The sequence below is a fragment of the Mobula birostris genome, chromosome 3, assembly GCF_030028105.1.
Source record: "Mobula birostris isolate sMobBir1 chromosome 3, sMobBir1.hap1, whole genome shotgun sequence".
NCBI lineage: Eukaryota > Metazoa > Chordata > Chondrichthyes > Myliobatiformes > Myliobatidae > Mobula > Mobula birostris.
The window spans coordinates 78,418,974-78,429,291 of NC_092372.1; positions in this window are offsets into that span (position 1 = coordinate 78,418,974).

Genomic DNA, 10,318 nt, shown 5'->3' on the forward strand with positions numbered 1-10,318 from the left:
CTGATGCCTCAGTTCCCTCTGGGAAGCAATAGACTCAGAGTGCTTGATTCAGCATTTTCAAAACTTCAGAGACTTTGACTTTGTCAAGGTCAGGATGCAAGATTCACTGGATGTACTTGACTATAAAAGAGAGGCGGGAAACCATCACCATCCTGAGTAATGAAAAGATCAGCATATAGTCCAGAGACTGATAATGACATCCTGCTCCTTGCAAAACTTTACACAGCAGCAAAATTGGAAGTTGAGGAATTTTGAAGTTGCTTATTTAAAGATGAGAAGTACATAGTAGAGAAGAGAATTCATATTTATTTTCTGTGTGCAAGTTCAGTGAGGTACCAACACAATAAAAAACTTGCTTGCAGCAGCATCACAAGCTCATAGGTTCAGACAACACAGAACATAAATTATGCGGAAATTATACTTAACATTTTGAAGAATGGAATAGCATTTTCCAAACATTAAAATGCCCTAGTCTCGAAGAAGTCCTGTGAAGCTCACTTCAACAAATATTAGGTTTGTTGCAGAAAAAAGGTAAAAACAGTCTTCTTTTTGATGATACCTCTTAAAATTCAGTAACTGCTTGACCAGGAGAAGTCGTCTTTACAGCTGTCCCTGTCTTTGCTTTTTGTACATTAGCAGGGGAAATGGTCAAAGTGTGTGCAACAAAGTACAACTTTTGAATAGTTACATTATTCTGCAACCAATGATAGAGAGTTGAGGAACGAGCTCCTCTGAGAAATTGTTTTCTCCCATGTCCTACTTCACTTATTGGACATGCAAGAGTCAAAGAAGACAAAAAGAAGATGCAAATTATGGCAAAGTCAGAATCTGAACATCATTTTTTTCAGTTTAGTGATGGAATACGTGTGCTAAAGATATTTGTAACTCTGCCACTGGCTGTCAATGAGTTCTTTGTCCTTCTGCCTCTTAATGGACAGGGCACAGCACCAGCAAATACTGTACCTCCTGGATATTTCCTATACATCAGAGTGCTGAACTATTTTTAACAGTCTTCTCCCTGCAATTTGGTTTACACTTTCTTCTCCTAAAAGTGGGTGTGCGGGTGGGGGTAGTGTGAAGCAACAGGGTGGTCAGGGACCGATGAGCAGGTATTTGCCCAACAGTCCCCATATTGAGTGGCACCGGTGGATGGATAGATCAATGGATAAATGGATGGATGGGAGATAATGCTGTGAAACTGCATGCTACGAAGAGTTGAATTCCCTTGTGAAATGATGTGGTGAAAAGATTTGTCGAGACAAAGGGGAAACTTGTCATGTCATAAGTTGTTGGATATAATTAAATCAGCAATTAATCCAGCTGTTCTGACTTAATTAAGCCATTGTGGTCCATCCTGCTCTATATCCACAATCAAGGAGTAAAGCTCTTCTTGCATATCTCCCCCATTACTATGTTCTGCACCTGCTTGGTAAAAGTTTGTAGGCTTCATTCACCAGTACTGGTACAGTACGTTCTCTCAGAGCTTAGGAGGATCAATGGTGCCTAATTGTGACTCCTTTGCTTTCATCTTAGGAAACAGCTGTATTTCCATCTTTAATATCTCTATTTTTCCCTTTCAGTGTTCTTTTGAAGACCCTGTCCTGGAGTTACACACTGACTAAGGTTCTTTGCAGGAATGGATCCCGCTCCCTGGATTTTACAAAAAGCCATTATTCAGCACACCAAGGGTGCGGCGTAAGAGCTCAGCTCACCCATGGAGGGCCAAGATCTTCTGGCTCTGGAGATGGGCAGATCAAAGGTCGGTATCCAGGCAGGAGATTGGTGTGTCATGGGAGATGGAAGATCTAAGGTTATGTGCCCAGAGAACTGAGATCTTTAGGCACAGAGCTTGGATAAAGCAATGCAACAGACTTTTAACATCGTAAACCAATGATTTGTTTGTTACCTCTCCCCTCTCATTGTGAAATGGAGACATCCCTTTCTCCCTTATTAGGGAGAGAGATTAAACCTGTGGTAAGTTAAATACTGGTGAAATAAGTAATCTTTAGAGTACTACAGGTCTGTGCCTTTGCTGTTGCCTTGCTCACGCTTGAGTCCTTGGTGGTGGGTGCCGATATTTTTTTGCTGGTGGGGGGCTGTGGGGTTCTAATATTTAACTGTCATTCATTCTTTGGGGGCGCTCCTCTGTTTTTTGTGGACGGTTGCGAAGAAAAAGCATTTCAGAATGTATATTGTATACATTTCTCTGATATTAAATGTACCTTTGAAACCTTCACTTCTGACATTGTCCAGCAAGAATTCCAGGGATACATCAGGGTGCATTGGGGATAACCTTGCTTTTGAAGCCACATTTGAATATCACACAAACATGACCAGTCCTTCGGGGAGAGGTCCCAAACTTAAAATATGCCAGTAGCTATAGCTAAGGGACGTGGCACAGGAATGCAAACCAAATTTGTAGAGTCTTCATGCACAGGGCAGAGTCAGAATCAGTTTTAATATCCCAGGCTTATATTGTGAAATTTGTCATTTTACACAACAGTACAGAGCAATACATGATAATTTGAAAAAAACTATATATTACAATAAGATATATATGATTAAATTGGTAGTGGAAAAACAGAGCAAAAATAAAAAAAAACTAGTGAGATAGTGTACATGGGTTCATTGTCCATTCAGAAATCTAATGGTGGAAGGAAAGAAGCTGTTCCTAAAACATTGAGTTTGTGTCTTCAGGGTCCAGAACCTCCCCCTTGATGGTAGCAATGTGAAGAGGGCATGTCCTGGGTGATGGGGGTTCTTAATGATGGATGCAACCTTTATGAGACATCGCCTTTTGAAGAGGTCCTCGGTGCTGTGGAGGCTCGTGTCCATGATGGGGCTGGTTGAGTTTGAAACTTTCTGCAGCTTTTGCCGATCCTGTGCAGGTGGCCCCTCCGTACCAGACGGTGATGCCACCAGTTAGAATGCTCTCCACAGAACATCTGTAGAAACTTGCTGAAGTCTTCGGTGACATACCAAGTCTCCTCAAAATCTTAATGAAATATAGCCATCCTGTGCCTTCTTTGTAATTGCATCAATATGCTGGGACGAGGATAGATCTTCAAAGATGTTGACACCAGGAACTTAAAACTCCTCACTTTTTTCACTGCTAATCCCTCAAAGAGGACTAGTATGTTTTCCCTTGACTTCCCCTTCCTGAATTCCACAATCAATTCCTTGGTCTTACTTGACATTGAGTGCAAAGTTGTTGCATCACACCACTCAACCAGCTGATCTATCACACTCCTTTATGTCTCTTCATTACCATCTGAAATTCTGCCAACAATAGTTGAGTCATTGGCAAATTTATAGATAGCATATGAGCTGTGCCATGCCACGCAATCACTGGTGTAGGGGTGCCTTTAAATATGCTAGCTACGTTGGGTGGAGGTCAAAGGGGGCTTCACACATAAGGTCAGCCATAATTTAATGGAATGGCGAAGAAGGCTAGAGGGGCTGTGTGACCTTCCATGGTTTGTTATGTTCTTATATTCTTAGATGTTAGTGAAGTGGTGTAGCATCATCAGATTCTCAGACTTACATCCCATCCCATAAAGTTTTCAGTCTCTCTGATCTACAAACTATATATTTTTATGGAAAAAAATGCTGTAACTACCTATTTTCCCTCGAGATCTCTCTCGTAAACCAAATAGTTTTAAATGTTAGCTTTCACAGATGGAACACATTGCAGAGACAACAATGTCAATCTGCGGGTTTTATCACCATTCAGCAGCATTTTGCTTTACTATTACCCTCTAGGTTAGAGATATAGATAGCACTGTCAGTTCTGCTTGTTTCCATAGTGCTGGTTCAGCTTATTTCAGGCATCAGGAATTTTAACCAGGCTGTATCACTCTAGTTCTGTAATGCTGGAACTTCTCAGAATTTGGTGGAAACAAATTGACTGAGACCTGTGACTTCTGTCTGGACACTAGCATCTCTAGAGTGGGTAGAGGTAGTGAGCGTTCTTCTAGAACTGAAGCAATTCATTCTTACCAATGCCGCAACTGGGTTACAACAGAGTGGCATCAGAGTGTGTCAGAGTTTGAGTGGTAGCTAAACTAAGGACAACTAGAGTCAATTTTTTTTTTGCTAATCAATGCATCTTTCTGTCAATCTAATCGAGTAGTATCTGTGAGGGGAAAGAAACTGTTGGTATTTCAGATCAAAATCCTGCATCAGGACTGAGCGTGGTGAGGGGAGATGGTCAGTAGGGAAATTTCCTCCCTCCCCTGCATTGTGGTGTATTATGTTTTATAAAATATTGGATACAATTCTGAACAGTTCCAAGTAATTCTTTAAGTCTTGGGCTAGCAATATGTAAAATATCTGTACAAGTTAAACAATAAGTTTGTTAATATCCAATGTTTACTGGTAGTGACTGGATTCCTTCCTGGCTCCGGGCACCAACGGTATTAGAATGACACACTACAGAGTTTACCTGTCTCTGGGTGTCTCTCAACATTTGTGAAACTCCTAAAGAAGCCATGCTGAGTTTGCGGCAAGAGAATAAAAGATCAAAGAGTTTGTCTGTCTCTGTGTGCCTCTGTATGCTTGTGGAACCTCTATTTATTGGGGCACCCTTCTCTCAGTTCTTGGGACTTCACATAGACCAAGGAGTTGCAATCAGTGCCTAGGAGACCCAGGATTATTTCACAAGATGGAATTTGTAGTTCCTTTGGCAAAGGCAGCTATCATGTCCCCTGACAACAGTGACAATCGGGTGGTGACAAAGAATCGTGAGCTCTGAAGTCTATGTGGAAATCTTTGTAACTTGCCACAGGGTATTTTGTGTGGTTTATTTGTGCTTTGTATTTTATGATAATAAATTAAGATCAAGTTACTTTGTTGTGCTTGTACACTTATTACCACATCTCCTGGACACTCAAATAGTTTGGCTCTAATCCGCCCAACTCATTGCATTCCCACAGATACTAATCACCTCATAGGCATCTCGCTCTCCACTGTCAGTCCTGATGCAGCGTTTTTGACCTGGAATATTGACTTCCCTTTTCCTCACCAGATGCTACTCAACATACTGCATTCTTTCAGTCGATTGTTTGTTGCTCCAGGTGCCAGCATCTGCAGACTGTCGTGTCTCTAGTTGTCTGTCTGTCAGCCAGTCTATTTGCCTGACTGCCCATTTGTCTGTCCATCTGTGTACCCTTCTATTTGTCTGTTTGTGTGACTATATGCTATCAATCTATTTATCTGTCTGTCTATCTGTTTGACTATGTATTTAACTAACTAACCTTTTTATTTATTTATTAGGATGCAGGTGAAAATTGTTATTCATTGCCCATCCCTCATTGCCAAAAGAAATTGGTGGTGAGCTGCCTTTCTGAATGACTGCAGTCCCAGAGAAGGAATGCATATAAGGCTCTTGGGGAAGGAGATTCAAGATTCAGACCCAGAAGTAATGAAGGATTGTCAATATTTTCTTGTCATAATTGTGTGTGGCTTGGAAGGGACCTGCAGGATGCAGATTTCTCATGCATTCACATCTCTTTGTGGAGAGGTTATTAGTTTGGAAGATTCTGTCGAAGTAACCTTGGTACGTAAATGGAGCAACAAATGTGTCCCAACAGTGGAAGGAATTGTGAATGGGGTACAAATCTGGCATTTCTTTAGTTCTGATAAAAGGTCTTTGGATTGAAATATTAACATTGTTTCTCCCTCCAAATGTGCTGCCTGCCTTGCAGTGTATTCCAGCATATACTGTTCTAACCTTCACATTTAAACAACTTAAGATTCTGGAGTACTCATCTATTATATTTACATATGAAACAGCATGGCATGTCTATTCAGAAACATTTGCACATCAGTACAACAGGTTTAAGCAAGTGTCTAATTGCCACAAGAAACATTGCATCTTGCTGCAGCAATGTTCCTCCCACCTGCATTCCTTTGGAGGAACTTGCAATACTAAGGTAAGCTGTTTCATATGGTGCTTGTTGACCCCAAACTTGGTCCTGGATGCTTGCAACTAGAATCCCACTACTGGAAATGAAGCCTTTAAAGTGTACCTGTGGGCTGGAATTTATAATGCAATAGTAACTGACAGTGGAATAGGAAGTCATGCACCTCACTCCCTTTCGTAAATTCAACAACAACTGCTGTATAGACCTGGTTAGCTAGGTTTTTCCAGTGTAGCTTTCCGCCAGCAACTACAGCATCTGTCCTCTTACTCAGTCTTTAAACTCTCCGCTAAAGACAACAGAGGAGTTCTGATTTTGGGAAAGAAGGACTTGACACTTCACAGTAGGCTTGGCTACCATTTCAATGGGGCTGCTGACTCTGTGAAGAAAAGGAGATGCAGGGTACAGGCATCACTATTTGTGGCCTTCAAACCTGCGGCAGCAGTTTTTGTGCTGAAAGGTGGGAACGTTGTCAGATTTTAAAATGAGCATAGGGGAAAATGGGCTTTAACTTTAATTTCACACAAATAAATTATGACATGAAATTACACAATAATTTAAATCCAAACCTGGCAATCAAAATATGTCTTTATCCATTAGAAAATCTTCAGTGATATTGCTTGTGACTCAAGTACTCTGAAGAGAATGCATACTGTATCTAGATATTTATTTGTTTATTTGTTTGTTTATTTAATTCATTCATTGATTTATTTATTATTTCTCCTTTTTGTCTCTGCAGAGTTTGTTGTTTCTTGCACTCTGGTTGAATCCCATGGTTGGATGATCTTTCATTGATTCTGTTATGGTTATTATTCTATAGATTTAGACCATAAGACATAGGAGCAGAATTAGGCCATTTGGCCCATCGAGTCTGCTCTGCCATTCAATCATTTTTTTCCCTCCCCAGCCCCACTCCCTGGACTTCTCCCCATAATCTTTGATGCCATGGCCAATCAAGAGCCGATCAATCTCTGCCTTAAATATACCCAAAGATCTGGCCTCTACAGCTGCCTGTGGATACAAACAAATTTATCACACTATTGCAAAAGAAATTTCTCTGTATCTCTGTTTTAAATGGATGCCCCTTTATCCTGAGCCCCCTCTTGTCTTAGACTCCCCCACCATGAGAAACATTCTTTCCACATCTACTCTGTCCATGCATTTCACCATTTGAAAGGTGTCAATGAGATCCCCTCTCATCCTTCTAAATTCCAGCAAGTGCAGGACCAGAGCCATCGAATGTTCCTCATATGATAACCTTCCATTCCCAGAAACTTCCTTGTGAACCTCTTCTGTACACTCTCCAATATCAGCACATCGTTTCTTAGTTAAAGTGCCCCAAACTGTTCACAATACTCAAGGTGAGACCTTACCAGTGCCTTATAAAACCTCAGCATCACATCCCTGCTCTTATTTTCTAGACCTCTTGAAATGAATGCTAACATTGAATTTGTTTTCCTCACCACTGACTCAGCCTGCAAGATAACCTTTAGGGTGTTCTGCACATGGACTCCCAAGTTCCTTTGCATCTCGCATTTTTCAGCTTTCTCCCTGTTTAGAAAATAGTCTGAACATTTTTTTTCTACCAAAAAGCATGACTATGCATTTTCCAACATTGTATTTCATTTGCTACTTTCTGCCTATTCTCCCTATATGACTAAGTCCTTCTGCATGCTTTCCCCTTTCCTCAACATTACCTGCCCCTCCACCAACCTTTGTATCATCTGCAATCTTGGCAACAAAGACATCTATTCCATCATCTAAATCAGCGATCCACAGCTTAAAAGAAGTGGACCCAACACCAACCCCTGCGGAACTCCACTAGTCACTGGCAGCCAACCAGAAAAGGATATAAGGATGAAAGTCTCTGGATGCAAGGCTCTGAGGTCGTGCCAAGACAATGCAGATGAACACTTTTGTCACAATTCTAAGGTGAGAGAAACCACAGCAGTTGTTACAGTCACTACAGTTGCCCTTGTTTTTGTACAATGTGACAACCTTGGCATTTTGCATGTCTCGGGCAAAGAAACAGAAGCTCATGTAAATGATGTAGAAAGGCAGGCTTCCCACTTCAGAGGGAATTCCATCTTTCCCTGGGGCTTTCCCATTGTTGATGGCTTCTCCATAGATGGCAACACATCAAGCTCTTCCATGACCAGCAAGTCAGGTAGTGACTCTGGGGAGCATTGGTCACCACGTTCTGGGTTGCATACAGTTCCCGTTAATACTCTACCCAACGTTCAAGCCATTTTCTCTGGTCTGTGATGACTACTCCATTTTTCAACTTCAATGGAGTAGTCTTAGTAGCTGAAAGACCTGTTGCCATCAAATATCCTTCTTGCATTTCCGTTGTCAGCAGCTGATTGGATTTCGCTGCACAAATTCAGCTAATTGTTGTTTGCACATCAGGTAGTTTGCTGTCCTTTGTTTCCAGCAGCTCTGAGGGTCTCACGTGTCCTGGTGCAGAGGTTGTGCTTGTAGACAAGCGGGACTTTTCTCTTGGCCCGAGTCACATGATCCATTTCTTCCTAGTGCTCTTTGTACCAGTCTACGCGTTCTTGTGCTCCTTTTTCCTGAACGCTGTTATGGCTGAGCTGTAGATGGCAACACAGACCTGTGACTGCCTGAAGTCAGTAGAGGTACTGTCACCAGAACATTTCTTAATTGTGGCTTTAAAGGCATCTGTGAGCTGCTGTGCTCTATCAGAGTTTGCTGTACAGTAGGTGTTGATGCGAGGCCGCCCCATAGTCTTGGAATGACAGAGTCTCTTTGGCCCTGCTCTTACTGATAACAAGGGGGTGGTCTGTGTCGCACTATGGCAACTGTGAGTGGCAAGGACACTGTTCAGGTCCCTGCGACTGGTGATGATACCAGTGGTGGGACCGTCGAAGTCTCCAGGAGACATTGTGCCGTTCTTTACTCTGAAAATACACACTGGTGATGCACAGTCAAAGATGGCAGCACAGCTCTGGTAGTCTTTGCCTGTTCTTGTTTATCTTGGTGCTGCCATAATGGCCTTGGAAAGAAGCTCAGCTCCAACTCTAGCACTGATGTCTTCCAGCAATCCTTCAGTGCTTGGCATTCTGGATATTGCCTCAACCAGGACCACAGCAATACATATGGTATCTGAGTTCCACAAGGCATTCTCTATCTTGTGCATTCAATAAAAACAGTCATTGCATATTTCAATCACATTGACTCATTCATCTGATCTCTACGGCTAATATTTCTGAATCAGGAGTGCCTCGGGTAGCCCTTTGACTGAATTGCTGCAGAAAGGAGCTCTGATGTCTCCCCACCTGGTGGCACTTGAATGAAAACCCAGACACTGTGTTAATAAATTAGAGTCATTTAGTCATTGAGCACATCAGAATTTACTTGAGTTGAAATGAAATATTAGGGAGCATTTCTTATAAACAAAAAACAGCACTCCGTAAGATCGTTTTAAGTATGAGCTAAAATAATGTAAGTTTTACCATGGTACTGAAAGTTATGTGTCAAAAGATTAAGTTTTGTGAACTAAACCTTGTGAGAGGTAGTTAATTGCTTTCCCACGCAGAGTGTTAACTGTAACTAATGACTTAATTCATAGGTAGTGTGAAGACAAAAGCAAAACGCTCATAATAAGTCAATGAGAACTAATTAGTTTTGGCATTGAGTTATTTTAGGCACTCTCAGAAATGGTCTCCATGATTAAAGTGATGAGGCTACTGATGAGCCAACAGAATTACTTCCTCTGCATGGCAGGCAACTCACATAGCAGAAACGTACTACTTTCACCATTTTGCTCCAGGGAAGCATCAAGACTTAAAATTTAGATGCATTTAATTGTGTATTAATAGGATATAGAACAGTACAGTGCATCACAGGCCCTTCGACCTGTGATGTTGTGCCAAACTTTTAACCAACTCCATGAACAATCAGACTCATCCATCCCGTATAACCTTCCATTTTCTTTTCATTCGTGTGCCTAAGTTTCTTAGATGTCCCTAATATAATTACTTTACCATCATCACTAATATATCTGCCTCTGCAAACGTCTCTGGCAGGACTTTCCATGTACCCACATGCTCTGTGTGAAAAAAATACCTCTGACACGTCCCACCATACTTCCCTACAATCACATTAAAATTACGCTTTCTTGTATTAACCAACACACATCAAAGTTGCTGGTGAACGCAGCAGGCCAGGCAGCATCTGTAGGAAGAGGTGCAGTCGACGTTTCAGGCCGAGACCCTTCGTCAGGACTAACTGAAGGAAGAGTTAGTAAGAGATTTGAAAGTTGGAGGGCAGGGGGAGATCCAAAATGATAGGAGAAGACAGGAGGGGGAGGGATAGAGCCAAGAGCTGGACAAGTGACAGGCAAAAGGGGATACGAGAGGATCATGGGACAGGAG